Here is a 13,830-nt window from a genome sequence, read left to right on the forward strand (position 1 = left end):
TGTGTAATTGTCCACACCTCATTAAAGCACAATATAGCTGGGGTCATTTTCAAAGCACACTTGATGTGTATTTAAATATGCCTTAGTTTTGTACCCATACACCTAGATAGTCTGCAGAGCAAGGTGCACACCTACAGTTCTCTTTCAGGCTAGGTACACACTACAGAAATTTTCTCCCAATGTGTATAGCGATTTTACCAACGACTGATGAAAACAAAAAGTCCCGATCAGTATGCTGATTCATGTGTACACACTATATATGTGTTACAAGATTTACCTTCAGATCTGTGCTCTTTATCTGTCATAACCATCGGCTGAAAAGATCATGATTCTCTAAACTTTATGGAGAGCCTGATCATGAGTGCATACACACTGCAGATTTATAACGACATTGTTCCATTGCTAAACGAGATTTTCAGTTCAGTTTGAAAAATGTCGATCAATGATTTCAAGTGCATTGAAACGATAATCGTTCATCATTACAGGGCACACACTACTGTGATATCAGGCAAATCAGTCATTTATCATCTGATTGGCCTGATAATCTGCTGAAAACACAGTAGTGTGCACCTAGTCTAAGGAAAAGCCTCTGCAAGCAAAAAGTGGGCCTAGGTGTATGAAGGGATGTAAAAGTCTCAAGTGGTACATTGTGCAAATTGTAAATATCAGAAGTCCAAACTCTTACCACTTTAAATAAAACAATTTCTCTTAAAATACTGCTAAATTAATCTTAATTTAATTAATTAAAATATAGTTAACTAAAATGATTCCTTAAATAACATTTATGGAAAAGGATTAGAGGGGTAGGAGAATTATAATACAGATGAAATGGCTGTATAATGCAGGCAAAGCCCACTTTCTATCCAGGAATATTATACTTCAATTACACCTAAGTGGTGTTAACATAAACAAGAAGGTTACACAATTCTTATATTATAGTCAGTATCCATTAACAATACCAACAAATTATATTTTATCACTCACATCTAGACCCTTTATATCTTACTTGTATGATAATGAGAAAACAACATTTTGAACTGGAACGAATATTAGTAGGACCGAAGATATCAACTACTATAAAGCCTTTCCAATACAATAACTAAGCATTTATCTTACTATACCACTAATGTCAACCAGTAAATACTTAGCTAGATACAAACACTTCCTGTAGTTTCTTCACAGTGTGGACCTTATTCATTAAGGAATGCAAAGCTAACGTAATGTGCATTTTTTTTTTTTGTAAAGCATTTAACTGATGAATACAGGTCTACTGTATGTAAAATATTTTTGTACAGTTGTTCGTGATTGCAAACACATGTTCTAGCATACATAATCAGTTATCATCACTACTAATCGGCACTAAGACTAGAAAAGCAAGTACCTTGGAGATGTCCTTACTGTACATTGACTATGGGCATACACCCATTTCTCTTCCCATTCCGCCCCTAAAGTGAAGCTTGGAGTAAATGACCTTTGCAATTGAAGGTAAATTAAAACCTGCTGTTTGTGTATGGTCTGGTTCTGGGCATGCGCAGAGTAATTGTGCACATTATATGCAACAAATTTGTACACCTTAAGGAATCAGACCGTGTATCTTCTGGTAAGACATTAATTTTAGCGATTTACCAGTGGAACATTTCACCTAACAGATATTTTCATCTTAACATTGTGATTCTTCTGCTGATACTGGCTCAATAACCATAAAACACAATTAGTTAACCGTTAAAGGTACATTAATATACCGAAGATCGTGCAGTAATATCAATATAAATGATCTCTAAATAATCTATAACAATATACTTATATCTACAGATATAATAAGTAAAACCACAGTTTAATGATGGCCATAAAGTTAGTGTACTTATTGATAGTTAATTTGAGAACATATGCACAAATTGATAATCTCTAATAACTATGAAGAACATCTCTGATATAAAAGGTATGTATATGATTTAGTTAGGCAACAGCGTTATTAATCAAAAGGGGCATTGACAGTCTTCTTTTTATAATTCACTCCAACATCGCGTTCACTGTAAGCTGCGATAGTTAAAGTCACTGTATCAGTCTTGGTCCACCGTTCCCGCAGCAGTCAACAAATGATTTCCATCTATATCAGTGGTGATATAAGTCAGATAGCAGATCAGTTAAGGTTTAGATATCAATGCTTGCGAGGAAATACTATTTTCACTATGTCATTTTGTCCAGTACATTAGTTAGCACATTAGAAATAATAGTCTAATGGAGAACTTCAGCAAATACATTCTATATTATCGCCAATAACTGTCAGCAATACAGTTCTTGATACTTTAGTCAATGCAAAAAGGAGTCAGTTGGTAAACGGACACGTTAATGTTTTCACCTCATGTCGCTCTAGTGTCTCACAATATCCTATCAAACTCCATATTTGACAGTTCACCCGTCTCAACTGAATTTTCCTTAATTTCAGTTGGTTCCCTCGGCTAGAAGACTGGGCTCATTCCCACTTGCTGCAGTCTCTGTTTCTGTTTCCATATTGCTTACCGGCAATGTCTTCTCCAACAAAGCCCCAGCACCTGCACTCCCGGGATTCTGCATGGAGAGTACACATGCAGTATATTTTTATATAATACAGAAATTATGTAACCAGGCTGTCTTATGCTGACCAGGCAGGAGTTCATGTTGCCATGTAAATGCGGGGTGAAGCATAAGTCAACCCTGCTAATGAGTCTGAGCTGGGATGAGAGACAGGAAGAAGAAAAGAAACACAAAGGAAGAGGTTCTGGCACCTTGAGGTATGTGTGACAGAAGTAGGGGAAGGAGAGATGTCGGATAGGAGAGTCTGTGGGGAAAGCAGAATGTGCAATCTAAGAAACGGACATCAGAGATATCAAAAGAGATGTTGGGTATAGCTTTGCACAGAAAAGACTTGTAGCCGGATTCCTGCAGAAAATCAGCTATCAAGCAACCTGAGGGAGATTACACGGCAAAGCGAGCCTATGTGCGGAGAGGGAGACTTCTGCTGTTTGCAAATTGCGTGTGAGCAGAGAGGGACAGTTAGCAAGATCAGACTTGCAGTTAATCCATGAGCCAGCAGTGGCTGAGACCATCATTGTCATCCAGAGGGAGAGAGATAATAAGTAATAACAGACCAAACTCTGTGACACCATTATTGCTGCATTAAAAAAAGAACACTGTACCTCTAATTCCACAAGTTAGACCTCCTTACATAAATCTGTACATTTATCAGAGACTGTGTTTACCTGTCAGAGATATAGAAACATTTCAAGCATCAGAGATCTAATGCAACTTACCAATGTTTCTACAAGTGCATCAAAGTTAGCTAGTTAATCCCACAAACTATGTAATATTGGCAGGACTGTGATTATTGTGTTAAATCAATGTTGATTTATATTTTTTACACTGTGTTAGTGTGTTGTGGGAGAGTTTGGGCGCAAGTGAATGCATCTGTGTCAGCCATCTTGTTTGTTCATTATTACTATTCACTGTACTGTTGCCTTTGATATTATCTCACCCTTTGGCCCACTTATCCAGTTCAAAATCTCATATTTAAATCTGCCTTACCCATTTACTTTCTCCAAAATAAACAGCCAATTGATTGTTTGTAACCCCAGTTTGTGGTCCATTATTATTCAGAGTGTTAGTGTGGTCAGTACAAGGGGTTTCCTGTGTCAACCCCTGGTGGACTCAGTCCGCATCCCACCACACTGTGTAGAAGACTCAGGTGGAGACACTGAAGAGAGAGAAACATTTCACCACCCCTTTCAGAGTACTAGGGAAAGGGGTGTTACAATTAAGAATTCAATTTCATTATTTTAGTATAAAAATACTATTATTATACTTGTCAGTCCTATCAAACAGTGCTATTTTCCAGCAATAATAAAACAATTAGATGTTTAGCATATTTGGATTTTTGTGAATTCTTAGCGTAAAGAACTAAACAAGTGTTCTCTATTTTGTCGCATGTAGTCATTATGAGTTGTTAATAAAGCAAATTAAGTATATACATTAGTTATTTTTGTAACTTTGACCACATTGAAGGACTTCTTTGAATATAACATATAATAAAATTCCACAAATTTTGATTACTTTTACATGTGTTACAAAAACTTTTCAATCATATATATGTGTAATTTGTGTGTTGTGCCAATTTAAGTAGTAATTAACATTATAATATAAAAGTGGTACTCTCCTTTATCCTTTTAAGTATGTAATCCTGTGCCCTTTTATATTCATTTATATAGGCATTAGAGCACACAGAACACATTTCTTAAAACTTGAATTATAGTAGTCCTAGTACATTTTATTTACAATTTAAGCATTACAATTTTCAAGTTCTGCTTTTTATACTTCAATTAATGTTTTATCTTTTCTTTTTAGAACTTATATCTTTTTAGAAACACATGAGTGTTGACTCTGTCTTATCAATGAAAATGTCCAGCTGTTCTGAAAGCTTCAGTGACCAAACAACCTGAATGCTTAAATGTGGAATTGAGCTTCATTAAACAGATGACTGAGAAGTGAAGAAGAAAAGTGAAGGTAATTTATTTTGCACACTATTATTTATGTATTATGGAAAAATAAGTTATCTTAGATGTAGACATGAGTAGCTTGGATTCTGATGAATTTGACAATTCAAAGTTTTTTCAATCTGTTGTGGAACTCTGACTCAGAATTTCCATGCCTCCTCGCATCTGAATGTGAGGCAAAACTTCACGTTAACGTGTTGTTGGAATATCGCCAGCTATAAAAATAACACTTCCTCCTTGTGAAAGCAGTCAACTTGTTTTGGGATGCGGTGGAGAGAGTCCAGAGCCTGGAGCACTCTGAGTAGACAGTAGTTCAACATAGTGCTGTAAGCAACTTTAAAAAAATAATGTTACATTTTAAATTAATAGTGATAATTAATTTATTTAAATGGAAATGAGACGTTACAGATCAGAAATCTGTCCCTCTTTCTGCCAGGTAGTGTATAGGTAGTGTACTCGGCTAGAGTTTCCAGTTACGTCAGTGGGACATATCAAAGTGTTTTGGTAGTCTGTGGTCATGAAGTTATTTACAGTATTGTTATTAATGGGGGAATTGAATTATATTCATATAATATACAATGTTGAATCTTTTTCCTCTTCTATGGCAAGCTGGTATGCTATAATAACTCTGGGAAATTTGATAAATTAAGTTTACTAACCAGCAAGGATTATAGCCAGCTGTAAATACAACTTATGCAGTGTATACATTTTCTGGGCTATAGTATATCAATTTGTATTCCAATTGTAGATATATTTCATGTAATATTATTTATAACATTATTTGGTCAGAGTAAATTTTAGATGTTTATTATGTGTACTACTATACTTTATTAATTGGTGTTTTTTATGTTGTTGATGGTATTACTAAATTAAATATATGAAATTTTCAAAACCAAGACCATAGGAATTACTGTCAAACTATTTTATTGATTTAATTAGCTTACTTATAAGAATTGTTATCAGATGTTATAAGTATTGATTTTTAAGATTTCTTTGTTATAAATAAATATTAGCACTGTGGATTTTTGTTTTCCGCTCACTTGTACATTTAACATGGATGTAGATAGGTATAGGTAAAATATAGTAAACTAAATCTGAAATTACTTACAAATAACAAGTGTATGTACAACTTGCAATATAGAAAAATAGGCTAATTGACAGATAACTACGGGAACTATCACTGGACAAGATTGTGTAATAACAATTCAAATGGAATATTTTTTATAGCTCTTATTTTAAAAAACATAATACCTATAACAGTATAACACTTCAGTAGCTTCTGTAAATAATACATGATGTTCCAATGCTTCAGAGCTTGATATTATTAGGGATCCAGGCCCAAACTCTCCATAGGCCTTGACCCAGAAAAAGATTAATACCAATATATACGTATATAGGTAATAATTCTCCCACACACTCTCAGGATATAGGTAATAATTCTCACACATACACATGTACTCTGAGGGCCTTTGAAAAATGTCTGAGATATATGTATCTGCTCATAAAGGTACTGTTGAATTTGTGAAGCAATGGTACACAGTACTTTGCATGACACTGGACTCTCCCCTGTTCAGGCCACCAGCCTATCCCCCCTTCCCTGGTTTTGTAGCTTTCTCACTGCTGCTTCGGGTGCCAACTCCAACTTGAGGCATGTTTTTAATTCCAATGGTTTAGGAGTTTCCTCGTTTGTGCATTGGGTGCAAAAACATGCTTGAAACATGTATTTATTACGCCCAGATTTTGGAGTTACCTCGTAGGTGCGATGGGTGCCACCAACTGCTCAGGGGTGTGTTATTACCCCTATTGAGGCGATTTAAGTTCCAATACCCTTCAGCTTGGTGGCTGTGTGCTATTTTCGCTGGTGTTTTGCCAGGAAACTGTGAACAGTCGGCAGCCTATGCTTGGGGGGTGCACATAAGTTTTATTTATGTAATGAATGAACTCATGTCCAAGAGAGTAGGCTTTGGTTTCAGTACAGGCACCACCCTAGAGGATTATTTAGGATAAGGATAAGGGTGCGTACGGGTGAAATTTACCTATCTATTAATATCTAGAGGGTAAGTGACCGTCACTGTGATATTAGGAACATTGGTCCTCGCCAAACTGCCTATCGTTGTCTCCTCCACCATACAGTGTTTTATTTTAATAAACTCCTTTTTTTTGCCAAAACAATGTGCAGTGTAATTTATTATAATACACTGTTAAGAAGGGCAGTAAAGAGGGGGACTGACTATTATATGAGAATATAAACCGTTAAGCATTTTATCAAGCTGCGACCCACTCTTCGGATTACCTACTTGACATTTCCATTTGGACTACTACAGGAGCGAAGATTCCTATTTGATTTTTAAAAAGGAAAACAACAGTATTTGTATTTAATTTGTTATTGTATTTAATTAGATTTTACATTTAAAAATCGACTTTTCCCATTTATTAGTAACTGTCAAGACAATATTCTCTCTTCTGTATATAACAATTCATTACATTATTATATTGTGTATAAATAGGATGGTTTGACGTTATCTTTACATCTAACACTGTGAGGCCACATATTCTGTTTTTGAGCTGAATTATCTTTAGATGCATCCAACTCAATATAAGCACATAAATACCCTTTTTATGTGCATCCATTCCTATTAATCTTCAGACCGCAAATGTGTCCACCTCTAAATGAACCCTGAGTGCACTTTATAAATGACCTCCACTAAAATGATGCATTCCATCACAGAACACATTCCCAGTAAGTTATGTGACAGAAATGACATATATAACCTCCAAATAGAAATGATGACAGAACAAATATAACAATATATATTACATTAATTTATACATGTTATCATCACATGTGTATATTATGTCTAATTCTAGTAGTAATAGTTGTAGTATTTGTGTCTATTTGTGTGTATCTATTTGTGTATATTGTGTGTATTAAAGTAATTCTATCGTTTTCAAATAAGCATTGCCCAAGCGATTGTATGTGTTTCTAAAGCACAAAGTGATTTATTTTAGCAGATGCAAAGTATAACAGTTCAATACATGATTATATTATGATACAGTACAGTACAACCAATACCAAAAGATACATACATACCGCTGCGCTATGCTGCGCTAACCACGGGCACCAGTGGACAGTAGTTCACCCTTGAATACTATGATCAGAGTAGACTGAGGCCAGTGGGGGTGCAGCTATGATTATATCAGTGTATCAGAGTAAACAATAGAGATAACGTGGCTTGCTTCTATAGGTCCAGACTTCAGATGGGTCCAGGGTAAACAGGTCATAGGCTGGTTCAATCTAAGGAATCCAAAGGTGGGGGTCATCTCTCCAGGGGATGAGCTCTGTTCTTCCCGCCTGAATCTCCAGTTACAATTAGTCTATTAGCGTTTTATGGTCAGTATCATATTAAAGGTTTATTCCCTAACATCAATAACTAGAGTATGCAATGTGCGATCTCTTCGCCGAATGCACCGGACAGCTGCTGATGAATAGAGGTTTAATATGATACTAGACATGATACTTTCCTATAACCTGAACCTTAAAAAACACTGAAGTGTACATATAATCATATTATATAAACTAATAATAAACTAAATACTATCTGCTCATAAATGACTGTGTAACGGAACCAATATGAATATGAATTACATTAATAACTAATTGTTGTTATGCGAGTGTGTACGTGCATATTTCACCTTGCGATCGCCATATGCCACGCGTAGCGTGGCATACTGAGTGCAATCGACCACTAAAACAATATTAACCAATTATATGACTTCGACATGTGTATTATGAAAATACTGAAAATATTCAAGAATAGCCCATGCACTGTTGCAAAAGAGTGACCATTGTGTCTCTTCATTTTACAGTCCAATTTCTTTAACTTTTATAATTAGTTAACAATAAACAGTATATTGATACAATTATAATTACTAATGAAGCCATACAGAATTATTTGCCATTGTCAATTTATGTATGACTGCAACATAACAGACTATTCACGTTTGCCTTGGTAAAACACATTTTCATGCAGATATTCAGTTGTCACTACATTATATTAATCCCTTGACCTCTGATCCTATTTTGGAACTTTTTGGCACTTTTTTTTCGCACAGTAACTTGTTTTATATAGTGGTTTTTTTTTTCAAAAGTCTTTGAATTTTCAGAAAATACCATTAGTTTGATTATACCCTCTGTCAGAGTAAAAAAATATCAACCCACAATGGTCAAAAAAGTGTTTTGTCTAAACATGTACAATGTATTTTAGAAAGGATTATACATTGTACATTGGTGCATACTTACCTCACCCCCTTAACAACAGCGATAATGCCGTCGGCATGCTCAGTGACGTCATCAGCTGCTGCCACCTTCTTTCTTCATTGTCATTGGTGCTGTCGGGTTGAAGAGCAGTCGACATTGTGCGACATCGTGCAGGGTCGGGAACCAGGTTCTTTGGAATAGTCACGTCGGGGTGAGTCTTGTCTTCTAGGCATTGATATGCCTTACCAAACCCCACAGGACGGCAGAAACACCGAGTACAAGGCAGCAGTGACAAGGTACAAGGGGGAATCCCAGAAGAATGGTCAGAGTAAGCTGAGGTCAGGAACTAGCGGACAATGCAGTACCAGTCACAAAGCCAAAAGGGATAGTCAAGAAACAAGCCAGAGGTCAGGATCCAATAGCAACACACAGGAATAAGGAACAGGAAACTGGAACGCTGGAGACTGGTGAACCAATACTCTGGCAAGGTGCCTGTGAAAGTGAGGTCCCTAAATAGGAGGAAGTGTGCCCTGATAGGTGGTCGGAGCGCAGCTGACTGCCGACAGAGCCACGGAGGAAGCGTCCCGCTGCCTAGCAACGGAACGTGCGCGCTGGGGAGGCAAAAATCCGGAAGAACGTTCCGTTGCTAGGCAACGCGATGCGAGCAAGGAGTCAAGCAGGAGACTGATCCCTGGCACCTAAGAGAAATGCGGGGAGGGCACCTGACAAACTGTCTGTATGCCAGGATTGTTCATTACAAGACCTATCTCCTATCCTAGGCTCCCTAATTTTTTCTGTAGTGTAGGGTTTTTTTGTCTGGTGATCACATGTGGTGCCTAAAACAATAGTGCCACATGATTTCAAAAGAGGGTAATCCCCTCTATCAGATGCAGCTACCTCTAATTTATTTAAAGCCAAAATGGGGAAGATCTGTGTCCAACTCCCCCATTCCATTTTGTAGTGTTGATGACCAGACAGTAACTATTAAGGAGCATTTCATTTGAAAGAGGGACTCCTCTCTTTCAAACAATGGTACCTCTGAGTTTCTAGGTGCCAGAATGTGGTAGATATGCCTCTTGTATTGCCCTCTCTCCTATCCCCATGCCCTTTAATATGTTTCTGGTGGCAAAGGATGAGAAGGTGGGGCTTATAGACATCATCATATGTTGACGCAATGATGTCATTAGGCTCTGCTCCTTTTCCATCCATATAATTTTTACTTCTTTGAATCCCCTTTGTGCAAAGGACAAATCCCATTCCTTCTTAGAGCTGAAGGGGTTAATGTAAAGGCTGAACGAATACCCTTATTGCGCTTAGAACAATCTGACCATTTTAATACCATAGCACAAATGTACATGTGCTTCCTAGTGAAAACAGGTGCATTAATGATAATATAGGCGCAAATGGCATAAACACTGCAATAGATGACTGTTTTTCATAAAAGCTCTGCTTTTTAGTTTGTGCAGTTGTACCTGCTTCAATCTGCTGACCCATTTCCCAATCCTTGGAACTGCCTTGAGAAATATGCTCCTAGCTTTGTGGGTTAGCTAATCCAACTAAAAGTGTACCTGTTGAAAAGAGTATGTCACTTTAAAGTCCAGCCTATTAGCGATGGACTTGTTTTCTCAGTTTTGCCTAAATATCTTAAGTCATGAGAATAAAGGGACATCAGGACTGTTGATTACATGAGTAACTTTTGTGTGTGACAATTTTTACTATATTGGTGCTCCTACAAATGTACTTTTCCATAAAAGTGCAACTGGAAAATGTCTCCCATTGAAAGTATAGGACAGGACCTGATCTCCACCTCAGAGGTGGTAAAATCTTGTCCTTTTGCAAGAAGAAAAAGATTGTTCACCTTCCTGCACACTCAAACACATGTCTCCAAACTCCTCCCATAGGAAGATGCCACCATCTTAACCTGGGAACCCATAAAACTAGTGCATTTGCGCAAAATTAGGTGCATACATTTGCAGGTAAATGAGCCTTACAGTCTTTAATTTGTTTTATGTGCAGGTTTCAACTAGTAACACATGTAGGCTGAATAAAAACCACACAACACTAATAAAAAAATGACTTAAAAATGACCTACAGGAGAACACGTATACTTTATCTTACCCATATAAAAGTCTTACAAGCATGATTCAAGGATAGATTATTCTGCAAATTTTGATGATTTTAACGTACTTTTTTTCTGAACTCCATACTGATTTTTACATTTTTGCTGAAATACCTTATCAAAGTGTATGTGAATTATGTGTTTTTTTATAGTGTGGCAAATTTGCTGAGATCAATTATTTAAGGATGCAGACTTGTTTACGGTACATTAAGAGCAGTGCTTGTACATGGAGAGTCTGCGTCAACCAGAAGTTTATATACAAAAAAGTTTTATTTAATGTTTCAGCCCAGATATACCATACTCACGGGGAATACATAGTGTTTGATTGTGTGTGTGTGTGTGTGTGTGTGTGTGTATGTGTGTATGTGGTTTTGTGTGTGTGTAATTACAGTAGCATGTCAGTACTCTCAAACCTTGTCTTTTCTACAGTGTGCTTAGATGCTGGTTGAGTAAAATGTGAAAATATGATTTCATCTAATTTGTTGCTGCCAGCAGTGTTATGAGCTTCAGTACTATTTACATAATCTTGCAGCAGAGATGAAGAAGGAGCCCTGAATAAATTTTCAAGAAGGAGCTATCTCTTGTATTCAATTTATCTTAGCTTGATGTTCTTCTTAGATGCACATCTCCTGCTGACCTTCTTGGGATTAGCATATAGTATGTACCCTAGCTATCTTCATAAATAACCATTTACTTGTACCAAAGATTCAATCAACAGCCAATTCTGAACAATAGTACTAAGCTCTGTAACAAATAAAACTCAAAATAAAATATGAGCCAAATTTACATAAAACCTAACAAAAATAAACATTTAGGTTACTAGAAGGATGATATTTGACTATATAATTGTCAAATGTGTAGTATATCGATAACTTGCAGCAAGAGCAGAACAAAGTGCTCTTTAATGCTCCAATAATACTAAGAATATATATATATATATATATATATATATATATGTGTGTAAAATGTACAACAGCAAAATCATTTTCATTGGTTCTTGAGGAAGATAAGTCCTTAATCATTAACAAAACATACCTAATGCCTTTTGTTGATGTACAGTAAATGACATTTGTTAATAGTTTACTATGACATAAATTATAATAAGTGTATAACATTGTAAAATTAATAGCATGTTGAACAAGTGCAAATATTTACAGTTTTAGGGCCTGATTCATTAACAGAAGTTAAGTAAAAAAAAAATGTGTAAGTTGTCTCCTGGACAAAACCATGTTACAATGCAAGGGGTGCAAATCAGTTTTCTATTTTGCACATAAGTTAAATACTGTCTGTTTTTCATGTAGCACACAAATATCAACTTTAAATTTCAGTGTACAAATAAGCTATCAAGTATTTGTGTGCTACATGAAAAAAGAGACAGTATTTAACTTATGTGCAAAACAGAATACTAATTTGCACCCCTTGCATTGTAAAATGGTTTTGTCCTGGAGACTGAAATAAGACATTTCTTAAGTTAAGATCCTTAATGAATCAGGCCCTTAGTCATTTTCTCTTGTCTTGCAGATCATTCTCTATTTTCCTTTCTGTTTTAAAAACAATAAACTCAAAAATGAAGGCAAATGAACCATACAATATATTACTTTATAAAAACACCTTTAATTGTACAGTATCATACCATTCTGTGGCACTTCCAGCTTACAGCTGTGCACTTGGTATGACTGACCTCTACCGTGTCAGTTGACAAGTGCTGCATTGAAGGGCAAAGCATTTGGAGTAATTTTCATTCATCTTGTTCAAAGCTTGAATTACTTTAATAGTGTATTGAGCTAACACTTCAGCAAAATTGGAGTGTATATGATTAGCAGCTTTTTGCATCCATTTAAAAAAAAATTGTATTTTGAAACATATTTGTCTTCGTATATTATTCAACAAAAAAAAATCTATAAAAATAAAACATACTGAACATATGTACATTATAAATGATTGTATACCACTAACACATTCTAGAAATAAGTTTATTTTGTAAATAAGGAAAATATACAGTACAGCCCAGCTGATTCACATTAATTACCACAGTTGTCTAGGAAGCTCAACAGTAGTGAGGTTTACCTGGCTAAAAAGCACCAAATGGGAGGTTGTGAACTTCACATGATTGGCTCACATCTCATGTCAGGGCTTCTTCAGCCATGTACATCTCAATCCTGTCAAGCCTCCAAGCCTTTCACAGGAAATGTTTTGATTTGGATGGGGACATATATCCCCTTTTAATAGCCAGCTTATGCATAGTGTAATAATGTGGTCATCAATACCTGCTATTAAAGCCAACTTTGCCTTTTGCTGCACTTATTTAATGCCTGATTATAATAATAGTATGTTTGTAGGCTGTGCTAATTTCAATTTACTTTTTAAATGTCTATTTGTATTGTGGCACAGTCCATTTAAAATATGTTTATTAAACAAGTACAATACTTGCAACATAGCTAACCTCATGATGTGAGTTTTTATCTTTTTGCCTTAGTTGATTGCCGTATTTTCTTTATACCTCTTGCATTTGATTTGTATAAATCTGTTACATTGGTTATTTCAGTACTCAAAAGACTTGCATGGACTATTGGATAAATGTAACGGTGTTTCAGTTTGCCAATTTAAATTGAAAATTAAAGATCTGTCGGTTTTGACCATGTTTCATGTGAAATCCAATAACATCTCATCTGGATTTCTAATTGGAAAACTCTGTTAGGTCTTTGTGTAAGTCTAAAAATCAATACTGTTATCATCGTTCCTTCAGCAGATATTAACAGCATTCTGCCTTTGTTCTCCTGCAAATACATATCCATGACCACTTTCCTGGGCACATTTCTTATCAGAACATTTTATTCACATCTGACAGCCAATAGTTATGTATGCCACTGTATTTCTAGGGTTATAATGAAAAAAACATATACAAGGTTTTTATTTTTTTTATAATT

At 35.8% G+C, this 13,830-nt stretch overlaps 1 protein-coding gene across 7 annotated transcripts in view; it reads left to right on the forward strand.

The window, feature by feature from the left end:
* Window positions 1–13,830, forward strand: part of FUT9 (fucosyltransferase 9) — a 236,462-nt gene that overhangs the window by 112,124 nt on the left and 110,508 nt on the right. For 6 of the 7 annotated variants that reach the window (XR_012689673.1, XR_012689674.1, XM_075202796.1 and 3 more), the window contains one exon: window positions 4,378–4,536. The exons of the other annotated variant lie outside the window; for it this stretch is intronic. The gene's annotated coding sequence lies outside the window, so the exon portion shown is untranslated. The remainder of the gene's footprint in view (window positions 1–4,377; window positions 4,537–13,830) is intronic. 7 annotated transcript variants of the gene reach the window in all.

Source organism: Mixophyes fleayi, chromosome 3 (assembly GCF_038048845.1).
Source record: "Mixophyes fleayi isolate aMixFle1 chromosome 3, aMixFle1.hap1, whole genome shotgun sequence".
Classification (NCBI taxonomy): Eukaryota; Metazoa; Chordata; class Amphibia; order Anura; family Limnodynastidae; genus Mixophyes; species Mixophyes fleayi.